The sequence below is a fragment of the Trachemys scripta genome, chromosome 11 (genome assembly GCF_013100865.1).
Source record: "Trachemys scripta elegans isolate TJP31775 chromosome 11, CAS_Tse_1.0, whole genome shotgun sequence".
Taxonomy (NCBI): domain Eukaryota; kingdom Metazoa; phylum Chordata; order Testudines; family Emydidae; genus Trachemys; species Trachemys scripta.
In genome coordinates, this window is record NC_048308.1 from 38,438,576 (window position 1) to 38,455,016 (window position 16,441).

General features: G+C 41.3%; 1 long non-coding RNA gene across 2 annotated transcripts in view; it reads left to right on the forward strand.

Annotated features, from left to right (window-relative positions):
* LOC117885092 overlaps window positions 1-14,581 on the forward strand; it is a 74,918-nt gene extending 60,337 nt beyond the window's left edge. For both annotated transcript variants that reach the window (XR_004647709.1, XR_004647708.1), the window contains one exon: window positions 12,308-14,581. This is a non-coding gene — a long non-coding RNA (uncharacterized LOC117885092). The remainder of the gene's footprint in view (window positions 1-12,307) is intronic.
* The last annotated feature ends 1,860 nt before the right edge of the window (window positions 14,582-16,441 follow it).

The following is a 16,441-nucleotide window of genomic DNA, read 5'->3' on the forward strand; positions in this document are numbered from 1 at the left end:
CATCCCCCTTCACCAGCATTTAATTCTCTAGAAAAAATTTAAAGGATATTTAAACAAGAATATTGATATTCAAATTTAACAAGATGGGACACAGATACGGTGACCAGATGTCCCGATTTTATAGGGACAGTCCCGATTTCTGGGTCTTTTCCTTATATAGGCTCCTATTACCCGCCACTCCCGTCCCAATTTTTCACGTTTGCTGTCTGGTCACCCTAGACACAGATCAAGGAAATGGCCCACTTGTCCCACAATTACAATTACTGTTTAAAGCTATATCCTCCCCTCTTCTGGGGCTCTCGGGGAAGGTTATGCACATAGAAACTCTTTGAGCAATGGCCGTTCCTCTGGGCAAGAGGGACCTTTGAGAACATATGACACGGATGTCCCAGGCATGCCACTGACTCTCCATTAGTTTCCAGATTAATTTCAAAGTCATGGTCCTAAATTTAAAGCCCTTAATGAGCTAGGGTAGCTAGGTCAGAATGTTCTTGGAGGAGGGTCACCACTGGGGGAGCTCCTTCCAACAGGGGAGCAGAATGGTCTCATGACTGACAGCTTGGGGGGGGGAGGGAAAATGTTATGCTCATACAAAGCACACGGGATCTTTATAGAGGAAGGATAATATGCAGCATTTATTGAAAATTCAACAGTTAGCATATGCTTTTCAGTCATACACACAAATTTATTTATATAATATAGTCCTGCAGTGATGTTTATAGTTACCAGTCTGGTGTAGCTCGAGTCAATCTAATGGCCAGTTAGATTGAGCACGAGTGTGGAGCTGGGCTCTCGTCAGTTGCGATCCGATGCTCCAAGGCTTTGCAGGACTGAACCCAGAGTTCCATGGCAAAACACCCCAGCTTGACAGTTGTAAATTCCCATTTGAGTCCATGCATTTTGCAATGTCATCCTGTAATCATTAGTCCTTAAGTGGTGTTATCATTTGATAGTTATTGTCCAGCTTTCCATCGTTATCTCCTATTTCTTGTCTCGCCTTTGGGGGTGCCTGCCTCACCTCTGAGGTGGTCAATGCTGCTAACATGTTTAGCATCGGATACAATGGATGTTTTCTGACCGTCTCCTGGTCTTTCCAAGTCTCTCACATCTGGACATTTGTGATGGCTTTCACACCTTATCTTTTCCTGATGCATGCATTCCTCATTCACACAAACAATCTCTTACAGAAACCTTCAAAGGTATACAGATAGCAGTATTGTATATTCAGCAGAATACATTGTAAATCAAGCCTACAACTTACATTTGGGCTTCAGGCCCTGGACATTCCTCTAATCTCCTTAACATGGATACAATACACGATCCTGTCTCTTACTTACTAAAACCTTAAAACAAAGAAATGTATATTTAACTAGAGTGCCTAATTTGTAATACATATAGGATATCATAGTAGACATTATAACTTATCCTAAAACAAAAGGGTGACCATAATCAGTCATAAGGATTGTTCTGGTCTGTCATTCCTTTCTGCTATTCAAAAAAGGTGGCTGACAGGATGAAATTAAATCATACATTAATTCTCATAGTACATTAACACATCCAGCTCCTAAAATAGCTTGGTGGTTTGAGCATTGACCTGCTAAATCTAGGGGTGTGGGTTCAATCCTTGAGGGGGCCATTTAGGGATCTGGGGCAAAAAAATCTGTCTGGGGATTAACCCTGCTTTTAACAGGGGGTTAAACCACATGACCTCCTGAGGTCCCTTCCAACCCTGATATTCTATGATTATAGAAATCAAGGTCCAATTGTTTGTATAAGACTTTACCCAATAATAAAGGCTAAAGAACATCCTAACATCTTGCAATGATGGAAGAGAAATAAAACAAACACCTCTTAAGTTACAACAACTAAATCAACAATTGGTGAAAAGTAGGGTCTTCTGTAGACAAACCTAGTGCATAACCCTTGATTTTGCATTTGATGCAATGTATCATTGTGATGGCTATATTAGAAATGCCTTTGATAATAAATACAGTAACTCTTGTCTCAGTGAAGCTAAATTAATCCTAAACCAGTACTGGAGGTACTGTAGCAGCCACATAATTATCTCTACCTTGAAGGGTGCAAAGAAAGTAATCTAACTGACATTTGCAGCCATGAATCAGTATGTTGCTCCCAAACATGACTGTCCCAAGTATTTTGGCAGTTTTAAATAGAAAATTATTAATGTGCCTGTTTACATTTCAGAATGTTAGGTGGACTATTAATAACATTTCACTGCATCATTTTGCTCAGTTTAACTAAAGAGAGCTTAATTTTTCTTTCATTGCTCAATCTGAGAACTGACAATCTTGGTCAGAAAGAGATTGTGGTTAGGCTCTGGAGATAGGAAGATGAGCTTTTCACAAAAGAGTTTGTAACTGATGATCTGTTTTAATGCCCCAAATCTGCAAAGACTTTAGTAAGTGTTTAAGAACATGAGTGGTCCCAGTGACACTACTCATCTGCTGAAAGCTAAACATGTTTATATCTTTGCGGGATTGGGGCCTTTGTAAATTAAGTGAACTTTCCCCCCCATAGTAGATAAAATATTGTTACTTACTGATTTCACCAAATGTACAATCTTTTATTTTTACCAAGATATTTTTGGTGTTCTAGACAAAAGTTAATTATTCATCCATGATCCTTAATAGCTCTGGCCCTAGTAAAATTAATAATAATAATGAGAGGAGAGCTAAATCCCTCCAGCTCCTCCCTGTTGTTGTTGCTGTTTTGTTTTGGGGGCTTTTAAAGTTTTTTTTTTTTTTAGAGAAATCAAAACTGGAAAAGAAATCAGAAAAATAGAAATTAAGGCCCTGATCCTGCAAAGACATAAGCATATGCATAAATTACTCATCCGAGTAATTCCATTTACTTCAGTGAAACTGGTCAAGTGAGTAATGATGCTCATAAGTATTTTCAGGACTGGGGCCCTTAGATATTAGACGTATTCTGTCTTCCTTGTAAAATACCATGTCTTAACTGAGAATGGAAACAGTGTTAGGTAGATTAACAGTATCTGGTTTAAAATAATCCAGAATATGAATATTTTTCCATAGTACCATACAATTTTTAGCAGGACATTCCCCCTCTCCCCCTCAAATTTAGGCCCTGATCATGCAAACTGTTCCACACTGTTTGCAGCATTGTAGATTTATTTTTAAAAGCATCTTTTTTTTTTTTTTTTTTTTTGGTCATTCTTTTGTGGTTAGCTGGTCCCATTTAATCCCATTGGATGGTAGCCAGATACATCTATTATCTCAAGAGAGCCAGGGTTCATTGGCTTCAGGGTCCAAAGTACTGTTTCATCCACAACAAAAGCTGTTTTTCAGTTTCACTTGTCTAGTAATGGATAATAAAAATCTAATTCTGCCAGTCTAGCACTTGCCATTTTGTAGCAGAAATGTAAAAGCCTGACTTAATAAGTGGAGGTATTCAAATATTTTGTTCTGAAGTGGATTTTTGTAACTTTCACCATGCACATTTCAACATGCTCATTCTGTCACTGATTAGGGATTTTAAACAGTCTTTTTATTTTTGTTTTATAGGAAGTTGTGCGGTTCACCTTTTAAATGATCTATTTCTGTATCTACCATGTGGGAGGCAGAATTTAATTACATTCACCAAGTGGGGAATAAAAGCGTGGAACGTGGCATATGTTCATAGGTGACTCTGTAGTTCACTAGAAAATTGTTTTTTATGGTAATTTGGTAGGCTAATGTAGGAAGTGCTCAGTCTGCAATGTCACAGGCATAGGATGGTTCAAATGAATAATGGAGTTCTATTTATTTAATTGAAATACACCTCTACCACGATATAACGTGACCCGATATAACACGAATTTGGATATAACGCGGTAAAGCAGCGCTCCGGTGGATCAAAGCAAGTTTGATAGAACGCGGTTTCACCTATAACGCAATAAGATTTTTTGGCTCCCGAGGACAGCATTATATCGGGGTAGAGGTGTATCAAACAGCTAAAAACTTAGAGCAGTATATTATTTTTCTCAACTTTCTACAAAGCAGCACCAGACATGTAAGGTCTGTTGGCTATTTTCCCTCAAAACTAATTCACATTAACTTATGAGAAATATAAAAAGCTTTTTTTTTTTTTTCCAACTGCAGTGCACAAAGCAGGATTTTTTGCCCAAGGAGATACATGAGTAGTTCCCCTTAAAACTGGAGCTAGAATAATCAAAACATGTAAAACAAAAAGGCAAGAATTTAAATCTTTAGACTCCGATGTAGCACAAAAAGATTTGGCGAAAGCATTCGGAGAACAAATACAAATCTGGTAAGCTTCTTGCGCAACAAATTTAAGACAAATGAAGTGCAGAAACATATTATTGGTGTCAAATCCCTTTAGTATATTGTCTTATAAGTGAGGTGTCTGTTATGGCATAAAATCTTCTTCTGCAGAAAAATGTGTCATTCTTTAAAATTGTGCATCTGAAATAATTGAAAACTAAGAATAAATTAGATCAGTGTCACTCAATCTGAATTTGCATTTTAAATGTTGCAAGTGTGAAAGCTCCATGTAATTGGAGTATTAACATTCAGTTCCCCACACCCTGCAAACTGGTAAACTCCATGCTGGTGATTTTTGTACTGGGGAGGGAGTGCAGAAAGAGGGAGAAGAAGGAGAGAGAGAGAGAGCATCGTATTTTTCCCACCACCCCAGTGTGCAGGATTGCAGAAAGCTCCATATCTCTTTCTCCACAACTTTAAGCATTGTAATTAATATTGTGTGTGTGTTGGTGAAACTCACCCCTGTGCTGAGGGCCTACACAAGGCCCTTCTTCGTCAATTCAGCCCCACTAAAGCTCCGCATTTAGCTCCATTAATGTGCTTCCACTGAATTCAATGGCAAAAGCCTCATTGCCTTTTGTGGGACTAGGATTTGGCCCTTAACACCAGGCTGAAGCAATGCAAATGGATTGACACAGCTAAGGAGTCATATAGCACCCCAGGTTTTGCAATAAGTTGCTCCCCCTCCCTCTGTATATGAATAGTTGTATCCCTTTAAATAGCTTGTGATAGTGCTCATTGTGTTCTATTTTACAAACCAGTCAGAGCAGCAATGTGCATTTGTAGCTGATCTGGCATATTGTGCATATATAATAAACAGGGTGATTTTAACCCCACCATCCCCACGTGGTTCCTTCATATTACGTAATATAAAGGGCAAAAGATGACAGCAGTGAATGTTGTTTCACACCCTCTTAGGCGGCACAACTTCTCTTTCCTTCTGGAACTATGCTGACTTTGTGCCACTCTACCCTCCATCCTCCTGTAATTAGAGATTCAGGCAAAAGAGGCTTTTCCCCCTCTCCAATCTTCTTTATCTTGCTACTGCTTGAAGGAGCAGTTTCTTGTCTGGAGGTAGAAGTGGTTACAAAGGTTCTGCTGTTCACTCTACCCTCTGCTGCTGATGTGTAGTGCTGTCTGAGCAGCTTGTGTTTTTTTTTTTTTTTTTAAAGTGTGTAAACTTATTACAACTTTCAAGCATAAAATAAACTGAATTGTACTCCTAATGTAACCAACCAACCAACCAACCAAAGCTAGACAGGGCGTTCAGGTGGGTTTATAATATACAGCTGGGTGACATTCTTTTAGTTGAATAGTTTATTTGCCAAAAAATGTAGCATAGGAGGTGAACAGTTCCAGCCAAAAAGTGTTTGGTTTAGAAATTTAGCTTGATTTGTTTCCTTTAAAATATATATATATGGGTAAAAAAAACCTGAAACAAAAACTAAAACCAACATTTTTCAGGTGAAAGTCAAACTGCAAATGTAGGTTAGTTGTTGAGTGTGGAGCTGTATAATTTTATCTGGGTCTAAATCTGCAACATGCTGAGCCAGGTCAGCATCTCTTTTGAGGCACTGAGCACTTCAAAGAAATGGGCCTTCAATCCAGAAGTGAGACCCAATTTCCAAACTACTAATGCCAGCTGTCGGGCGAGCAAAGTGTTAACAGGGATCACAGGTCAGTGCATTTTGCCCCTTGAAAGGACTGTCTGCATATTCCCATATAGAAAATGCAAAGTTACAGCACATGTAAATAGTTTCTTTTCACATCCCTTCTTTTCCATGGATAAGCAGTATTTAAAGAGCAGTGAATGTTTTTCTAGGTGTATGACAGAAATTATTTTTTTGATAATTTTATAACACCTGTTAAAATATTTTTACTATGAATCAATATAGTAATTAATGTTGTGTTATCATCATAGCCTTCTCTCCTAGAGGCCTCAACCCCACACCTGTACAGTACACACCTTTATGAGGTAGCCTGAAACTTTTAACTGATGTACAGGGTTCCTGGTTTAGCTTCAGTTTAAATAATTTTTTTTAAAGGACCCTGGAAGCATAGGGACTGCAATTCATACCTTGTCCTGGTTTCTCTGCTAAAGAAGATTAACTGATGCCGCCACCTTTATGGACTTACATCTTCAACACGAAGAGATGCTGCTAGGGAAAAGACAACCTACAGGGATCCAATCTGTCTCCAAAACTGGGTGGTGTTGGCCAGGAAGGGGGTGTGGCTGGTCCAAGAGAATGTGTTCATTCCGTATACTTGCTCAGGAGCCTCAATCATCAGGAACCTCAGCTGAAAACTAAAACTGCTCCCCTCTATTCCTCCCAGAAGACCCTGAGGGTATGTCTACACTGAAATTAAAAACCTGCGGCTGGCCTGTGCCAGCTGACTCGGGGTCATGGGGATCAGGCTAAGGGTCTGTTTAATGGTGGTGTAGATGTTCAGGCTTGAGCTGGAGCTGGGATCTAGGACCCTGTGAGGTGGCAGGGCCCCAGGGCTTGGGCTCCCCCTGAGCATGAACATCTACACCATAATTAAACAGCCAGTAAATTCATTCTGTAGCACTTATTTTACTATGTTAAAAAGGCCCTAGCAGAATAACATAAATATTACAAAAAACAGATTTAGAATCTATTCTGGTAAAGCTAGTTAATAGACTGCTAACATTACAAGGATCTGGGTTACAAAGGAAAGCATATACATGTATTTTGGGCATTTTCTCTAAGTCATATATTACTTACAAAAAACTATATTGAAAGAACATTATTCTGGCTTCAAAGTCACTAACTTAAAAGTTAGGAAATGCTAGTGTTAAGGTTGCCTGTGCAACCTTAATTTGGTTTCTTTGTGCATATGCATTATGATATAGTCTCTAATTACATGATTAGATACTATATTTTCCATAGGACCCCTGTTTCATTCAGTACACAGAATGGAAGGCAGTCACTGGATGAGCAGCTATTCAATATTTTTCCCTCCTTACTGTTCAGGGTATGGCCTCAGGCCTTATCCACTGCACACTATTCAAAGACCTCTGAAGACAGAATTATTGACATCCTCATGAGCTTCTTTGTGTTGCTCCTCACTGTGGTATATAAGTGCTTCACAGACATGTTTTCACTACACCCTAGGAGGTTAGGAGGTAGCCCAATTTTTACAGATGGGGAGCTGAGGCCCAAAGAGATTAAAATTAAAAGTATCCACTAATTTTGCATGCCCAATCTGACACATCCAGGGACCTGATTTTTTTTCAGAGTAGTTAGCAGGGTGGATTGGCTTTAAATCTAGGTGATTTAAATCACCAAGTGGAAAGCCTCAATTTTAATTCACTTTTTCATTTATACTTCAGTTATTTGCTAAAGAAAGGTACATTCTCATTGGTTGATATAAACACTAAAACATGTTGATTTAAAACTAGATAGAGCCTTTACATTGGATTTGGTATATCTTTTTGCTATGTAGAAGGGTATACTAACTATATACATTTATTTAAGCAATTTTCAGATTCATATTGTACACTTTTAGTATGTTAGAAAATAGTGACCTGATAGTCTTATTTACTAGATAATTAACTTTTTGTTCCTGATTTGTGTCAAGCTGCATTAGGATGGTAACTGGAATTAAATACACACAACAGAATATAAGGTTTATTTTTATTAAGCAAAAATCCTTCAATGTTTTGGATACATAAACATCTCTTATCAAAACATGTTTCACATTTACCACTAACTGATTTACTAAACACAGGGATTAACTGTAGTCAGTGAATTAAACTGGTTGTTTCAGGTCAGCCTGGGAAAATTTACAAATATGCCTGTGAGGCTGTGTCTAGACTTAAAATGCTATAGTGGCATAGCTGCAGTGCTTCAGCTGTGCTGCTATAATGCTTTAGTGTAGATAGTCACTGCAGTGATGGGAGGGTTTCTTCAGTCACTGTACTTAATCCACCTCCCTGAGAGACAGTAGCTAGGTCAACAGAAGAAGAATTCTTGATTGATTTAGTGCTGATTGCATTAGGGGTTGGATCAGCATAGTTATGCCTCTCTCGGGGTATGGATAGCAGTAGTAGGTTCTCATCCTGTATGTGAACCAGCACTAGAGGAAGACGGGACACATTTTCAGTGGATTTCACAGCTATTTGCTTACAGCAGAGGAATGGTGAGACTCAGGAATCCTGGCTTTGCCCAACCATATTCAGTTCTCCCTCAACCTCCAAGCTCCTTGTCAGATATGTTTCCCTCCTCCCCTTCCCAACACCCCTGTTCTCTCCCAATCTCACTGGTTCTCATTGTGCAGCTAGTCCCAGTCATCCCCTTTCCTTCCTCCACACAACAAGCTGCCAGTGCCCCTCCCCCTTCCTTCAGTGGCTTTCATTCCCAGTCTCCCCTCTCTGACTCACTCTCCTTGCCCAGTCAAACCCACTCCCTCCCCCTACTCCAATCCCAGTCTTCTCTCCTCCTCCCCTGATCCCTCAGTCCCCGTGTCACCAGACTCCTTGTCCCCATCTACTACTTTTCCTTCCCCCTGGCCTGGATTTTGTTTCCTCTGGATTTGAGTCTGGAGGCTTCCTCTTCCGTGATGTCTCGTTGTCAGTGAGGGGTGCCATTGGGTGCACAGAAGAGACAGATTCCCTGCTCTCAGTTCCAGTGTCTGGCTCACCTTATCCTTGAGCAGCTGTGAGCAGCCATTACAAGGAAACTTCCTTGTCTGGTCAGCACAAGAAGCTGTGAGAGGCTGGAGCATGCTCAGTGAGGAGAGAATCTTAGAGATTTTAGCGCTAATCTCTAAAATGTCTCTAAGCATGTGAGAATTGTGGGGATTCCCTCTCTCCCCTCCCCCCAAAGCTTTATAACTTGGCCAAATTTGGGCATATTTTCACAGGACCAATAAAAGACAAATCCCTGACACAAAGGCTACCCTCCTGCCAAATTTCCTGTCCCTGTCCAAAGCATGAGGGTGTTAGAACTGTTCATATAAAAGGCTGCCAAACTATTTTTAAATGGCAAAATAGATTTTATTTTTCTCTAGCCTCATTAGTAGAAACAACCAAACTCTTTTGACTGGTACTTTACAATAAAAGTCAGCCTGAGGCAGACATCAGACATGGAAAATTTAACCTGGATGGAAGTTTGACAAAATTATAAGCAACTGAAAACAGGATCTTGTGAAGTGTTAGGCAACTTTGATAAGGCAGCCTATATTATCGCAAGCAGTCATAGGAGCTGGAATCTCAGAGAGTGAAAGCTGATTGTATGGGGTTCCCTATTTATGCCTTCAGTCTTCATCATTTCCTCTTTTTTCCTGTTTTCTCTGGAGTGCTCCAAAAAGTAATTCATGATAGGCTTCCCAAGAATAGTTAATCTAAAATGACCTCATTTTTAGGCATACCTTGTTGGTAGCAGAATATGTGGCATGATGTCACGGAATTTTGCCTTTCCTGTTGGGAGTTGAATGTTCCCTCCTTTATTTGTAGACAATCTGGTCAAAAGATTTAGCTTTGGAATAACAAAAGATCTATTACAACTTATTTTCAGTTTAAATGGATCATCTCGGTTGTTAAGTCATCTCAGTCGCTCTTAGGAGTTCAGAAAAAACGTATTCCTTTTTCCACTTTCAGATACGTTTCCAGTTCAGTAAGACTGCTAACATCAAAATGATAGAAATCAGGAATAGCAAAAACTGTATCCTTTCTGGGCTATGTTATGACAAGACAATGCTAGTACTGAAAGTTGAAAATGACACAATAAACCTTCTCTATAACTTAATCACTTACATTTCTAGTTACTTTTCAGGAACATTTTCATAAGAACATAAGAATGGCCATACTGGGTCAGACCAAAGGTGCATCTAGCCCAGTATCCTGTCTACCAACAGTGGCCAATGCCAGGTGCCCCAGAGGTAGTGAACCTAACAGGTAATGATCAAGTGATCTCTCTCCTGCCATCCTTCTCCACCCTCTGATAAACAGAGGCTAGGGACACCATTCCTTACCCATTTCAACTACCAAATGTCTGAAAAGCCAAGACAGCAATGAAGAGACTTGCACAATAGAATCTCTGCCACTACATCTGAGAGTCAAACTTTTGGCACAAGGTTAAGTGAATATCTAAGAAATAACTGTGATGCTGGCAGGCCAGATGCCAGCTCATTCCTAGGCTGCAGACATTAGCTAAGAACTGACAACCTTGTAGCTGAAGACCAGACTAGATCATCTGTATGTTAGTTTTGCTCAAAATAGGTATTAGTCTTAAAAGAATGTATTTAGTGTTTAGACTCTATGAAATGTTTGTATGTTGCTGCATGCATTAATCTCACTTATAATATCTGTATCCCATCTTATAAGATAATATTTACGTGTTTTGCTCTGAAACTGTAAAACCCAGTCAGGAGAGAAACATTACTAAGTGTGAAATACTAGTGTACCACAAGAGGTGTTATCTCCTGCCCAATAAAAGACCCATAGACACCAGACAAACCATTGTGGAACATCAGAGGACAAAATACTTTGATAGTTCCCCCTCTCCCCCCCCCCCTCCCGCCCCCCCCCCCCCCCCGCCACCCCAGGAAGAGGAGACGTACAAGTGAACTCATCCCATCATCTTGAACTCTGGGGGAAGAGAATAAAAATCCTGGAGAAGAAGAAACTGCGTCTTTTTGGCTGTTTGAACTCCGAAGGGCCAGAGACTGTAAACTGAAGTCAGAGATCCCAAGGGGGCTGCTTCCAGGGGCTGCCCTAAAAGACTCCTTGAATAGACAGATCACCACAACTCTGTCACTCTTAGGATTTAGAGGGTAACTGATTGGTGTGTATATTTTTTGCTTGCTTTAACCTCTAAAATCACTCTCTTACTCCTTATTGCTAGTTAATAAACCTTTAAATAGTTTATTACAGGATCCATTGGAAAAACAGACATTTTTAGATAATTTAAAAGCTATTGTCAAGCATGAATCTTGTTAATTTCAGGGGACCAGAGAGACCTTGAAATGGAAAAACTCACATCAGGAAAATAAGAGACCACTGAAAATAAGTGAAGGTTTCTGAAGAGTTTGGCTATACACAATATAGCGCAGTGGTCCCCAACCTTTTTTGTCTGGCGGGTGCCAGACAACGAGCCACGGAGGACCGTGGCGGTGGACGAGCATCCGCCAAAATGCCGCCAACAAGCGACAACGTCAATAGGTGTTGCCACCAAAATGCCGCCGACAAGCAGCGTCATCCAGAGACATCGCCGCTGAAAATCGGCGGCATTTTGGCGGCGACGCCTCTGGATGACGCTGCTTGTCGGCGGCATTTCGGCAGATGCTCGTCCACTGGCCACGCGGATGCACTTAGATGCCCCAGCGGGCACCATGGCGCCCGCGGGCACCACATTGGGGACCCCTGATATAGCGTATCTTGAAGCTTGTAGATTTGTTCACAATTTCCTCTAGCACTAATAGGAATTCTATGTGGAAATCTCTGTGCAGCAAAATGGGTGTTTATTGCATCATTTATTTTGTGATGTCTTATCACTAACATGTTTTAATTCATTCAGACTCCTCTCTTTGCTTGTACAAGCAGGTAGCACCTGATGGGTGCTGTTTTACTACAGGGCAGATTGTGTTGCACAACAGCACTCTACGGTCTGTTTGCTACCAATAAATGCCATCTGTTTGTGGCAGCCAGAACGAAGCCCTCAGCTGTGGCGTTTCTTAGTATTTATCCAGCAGCTCACCTTTGTTCTTCTTGGCTAGAACACTTTTCCCTCAGGGCTGTCTATGCTATAAACAGCTCACTCCTTAATCATTTAGTTTGACCATAACGTAAATGATTTTTGTACACAAGCCTGTAAGTGTTTGATTGTGAAAAATATTTAAGATTATAAAAAGAATCCTGTAAATATTAGTGTAAAATTTATTTTTAAGTCTAGTGTGTACAGTGTATGATTTTATCAGATGTAAATGTTGGTGTTTGTTTCTTTAGTTTTATTTACCCAGTTTCACTATTTGTTTTTAAGGATGTGTTGGTGCCCCCAGCAGGCTCTGAGGGAAATAAAACGTCTACCAAGAGGCTAAAGTTGGTTCCTTACTCCAATTCCTTATTTGTGGCTCCCAAAGGCCAAAATTATTTTAAGAATATCGGTGTAAGATTAAATTTCTAGAAACTTCATCAAATTAATGTGATTGTGACAAATGTTAATTACTAATTAATTAAATAAGAAGCTGAGTTTTGATAGACAGTATATGACAACATAAGTTTCTGATCACTTTTCTTGATTGTGGAAGCACAGCTCTTCGTACATCCAAAAAAGCTCCTCTTAAAGAACTCTCAATTTTCATTTACATTTTTCTGTCTAATTTTTCTCCCAATCAATTTCATTCATAATTTTCCTCAGCTTTGGGAGATTAGCCCTCTTGTAGAACCAAGTCTATATATATTACTGGTTGGGACTGTTCTCTGTGTTTGCCTATATTGAATGTAATCAGGTCATGATCACTGGTCCCCTACCACCAACATCCAGTGCAGTGATTAATTCACCATTACCTGTCATAATGACACCCAAAATGGAGCTACCTCCTGCTGTATGCAGTACCTCATGTGTTAGAAAGTTATCTATAATTTCTAATAACTGGAATGATGTTTTATTAGTGGCTGCATGAGGCCTCCAGCGTGTCTCCTAAATTGAATTCCCCCATAACAGCACCATTTCTGTCAACACATTAAGCATTGGTCTGTAAGGAGTAACTCATATTGTTCTCAGGTTTGATTTAGTGGCCTGTAACAGACCCTATCCTAGGCTTTATTAATTAGCACATTGATCCATGTACATGCAAGACCCTGTGGTTCTGAATTATTCTAAAACAGATAATGGTGTTTTTAAATTAAGGTGCTACTCCCCCCCTCCCTCCAAAACCCAACATATACCTCTTTTACCCACTCTATTCTTCCTAAACAGGTTAAAACCAATCATTTGGTGAATTGTGAATTGTTCAACCAGGTTTCTGTAATGCTAATTATATAAAAACATTTTTCTCATAGACTTTAAGGCCAGAATGATCATCTAGTATGACTTCCTGCACATCACTGGCCACAGAACCTCACCAACCTACTCCTGCAATAGGTCCATAACCTCTGACTGCGGTACTGAAGTTCGCAAATCTTGATTTTTAAAGACTTCAAGCTACACAGAATCCACCATTTACTTTAGTTAAAACCAGCAAGTAACCCATGCTGCAAGAATGAGAATTTGTAATTCTTCTTTTTTGATAGCTAGAAAGCATTGGTATATAAGCAATTGAAAAATTCCTCTTTGTGTTTTTTGCCATATCAGTTCAATTTGCTCATGACCTCTTAAGTTTGAGTTCTCCTTGCACTGGTAGTTTAATGTCTTCCTTGCTGCTCCAGGTAGTCTCCAGCCAAGAATGTCAGCCCCCTACCTGTGACATGCAGGCCCATACAGTTGTACAGTCACCTCTCCCAAGGGAATGTGGACCAATGTTCCACAAAATCAAAACCTTCAGTCTCAGACCAATTGTGCAGCCAACAGTTCACCTCCAGTATTTTCTTCCTTCCCTCACTCATTGGACCTGTAGGATCTACAAGACCATGTGAACTTTCCTTTTCTTCCACTCCATTCCAAGATGCTAGAGGTCTTCTATAATCTGTGTATTCCATGGGATACTCTGTCATTGGTTCCAATGTGTATCGCTGTCAGTGGAGACTTGCAAGACAACTTCATAAACCTATCTAATCCTGTGGTTACAACTCAGGGAGACAGCATGCCATCCTATTGTCCTTGTGTCCCTTACTGAATTCTCTGTCCACCCTTCTCAATATGTAATCGCTAGTGTCGATTGTCTGCATTCTTAGGATGACTGAAGAAAACCTCTTGACTGCTGCTTATTTCACACTGAAAGAACACACATCAGGTATGTTGCTGGCAGCTTTCTGTTCCATTCCTCCAGAGACAGATTCTTCCATAGCTGACTTGCTGAGTACTTGAAAATGTTTTGATACTTTTTGTTGAGTTAAATGTCTCCTGGCTCTCTTTCCTCTCTTGGTCACAATTGCTTGTCCACTTCTTTGGTTTCTACTTTCTCTAATTCTCTTATTGCCGATCTTTCCCCTGGAGGTATCTGTGATAATGATTTCCATATCTGGTTAAGAACATAATAATGGCCATACTGGGTCAGACCAATGGTCCATCTTGCCCAGTATCCTGTCTTCTGACAGTGGCCAATGACAGGTGCTTCAGAGGGAATGAACAGAACAGGCAATCAAGTGATCCATCCCCTGTCGTCCACTCCCAACTTCTGGCAAACAGAGGGTAGGGACGCTCAGAGCATGGGGTTACATCCCTGCCCAGTCACCCAGTTTTGTGAAATCCCTTTGTAACTCTTTGCAGTCTGCTTTGTCCAAGAAGTATTCATTTTCTCAGATGCTGCACAAGGTTGCAACTTATGCTTTCAGACCACATAACTTCTCCTTAAGTATGGCCACCAACTTGTAGAAATTTATTCTGTCTTCCAGAAGAAAGGAAAACATAGCACATCCAAGGCAGGTCACAGTAGTTTTTCTCTCACCATCCATCTCTCCCACTTGGTATAGCGACATACCTAAAACAGGAATAGTCTGCCCTCTGTAAACCTCCACTGAAACTCATCTAGTTTGCCAGTCCTGTTCACCTGGCAATTGACTAAGCCTCAATGCTCAGTTCCCACCCTCACAAACAGAGAGGGAACAACCACTCTGAGGGTATGTCTACACTACGGGATTAATCCGAATTTAGATAATTCGGATTTGAGAAACAGGTTGTATAAAGTCGAAATGAGTGCGGCCACACTAGCACAGTAATTCGGTGGTGTGCGTCCAAGTACCGGGGCTAGCGTCGATTTCTGCACCGTTGCACTGTGGGTAGCAATTCCATAGCTATCCCATAGTTCCCGCAGTCTCCCGCGCCCATTGGGATTGTGGGTTAAGATCCCAGTGCCTGATGGGACAAAAAACATCGTCGCAGGTGGTTCTGGGTACAGCCTCACTTCCTCCCTCCCTCCCTCCCTGCATGAAAGCAACGGACGGCAGACAACCATTTTCGCGCCTTTTTTCCTGGGTGGGTGAACACTGCAGACTCCATACCACGGCAAGCATGGAGCCCGCTGAGGTCAAGACAGCACTCATGAATATTGTAACCACCTCGCGCGTTCTCGTGGAGTTTATGCTCAGCCAGGACCAGAAAAACGAGGAGAGGAGGCAGCGGCGGCGGCAGCGCAGCGACAAGCATGATGAGGACATGGACACGGACACAGAATTAAGTGAAACCACAGGCCCCGGTGCTTTGGAGATCATGTTGTTAATGGGGCAGATTCTATCCATGGAACGCCAATTCTGGGCAAGGGAAACAAGCACAGACTGGTGGGACCGCATAGTGTTGCAGGTCTGGGATGATTCCCAGTGGCTGCGGAACTTTCGCATGCGTAAGGGCACTTTCATGGAACTTTGTGACTTGCTGTCCCCTGCCCTGAAACGCCAGAATACCAAGATGAGAGCAGCCCTCACAGTTGAGAAGCGCGTGGCGATAGCCCTGTGGAAGCTTGCAACGCCAGACAGCTACCGGTCAGTCGGGAATCAATTTGGAGTGGGCAAATCTACTGTGGGGGCTGCTGTGATGCAAGTAGCCAAAGCAATCACTCAGGTGCTGCTACGAAAGTTAGTGACTCTGGGAAATGTGCAGGCTATAGTGGATGGTTTTGCTGCAATGGGATTCCCTAACTGTGGTGGGGCAATAGACGGAACCCATATCCCTATCTTGGCACCGGAGCACCAAGCCACCGAGTACATAAACCGCAAGGGGTACTTTTCAATGGTGCTGCAAGCACTTGTGGATCACAAGGGACGTTTCACCAACATCAACACGGGCTGGGCGGGAAGGGTTCATGACGCTCGCGTCTTCAGGAACACTACTCTGTTTAAAGGGCTGCAGCAAGGGACTTACTTTCCGGACCAGAAAATAACCGTTGGGGATGTTGAAATGCCCATAGTTATTCTTGGGGACCCAGCCTACCCCTTAATGCCATGGCTTATGAAGCCATACACAGGCAGCCTGGACAGGAGTCAGGAGCTGTTTAACTACAGGCTAAGCAAGTGCAGAATG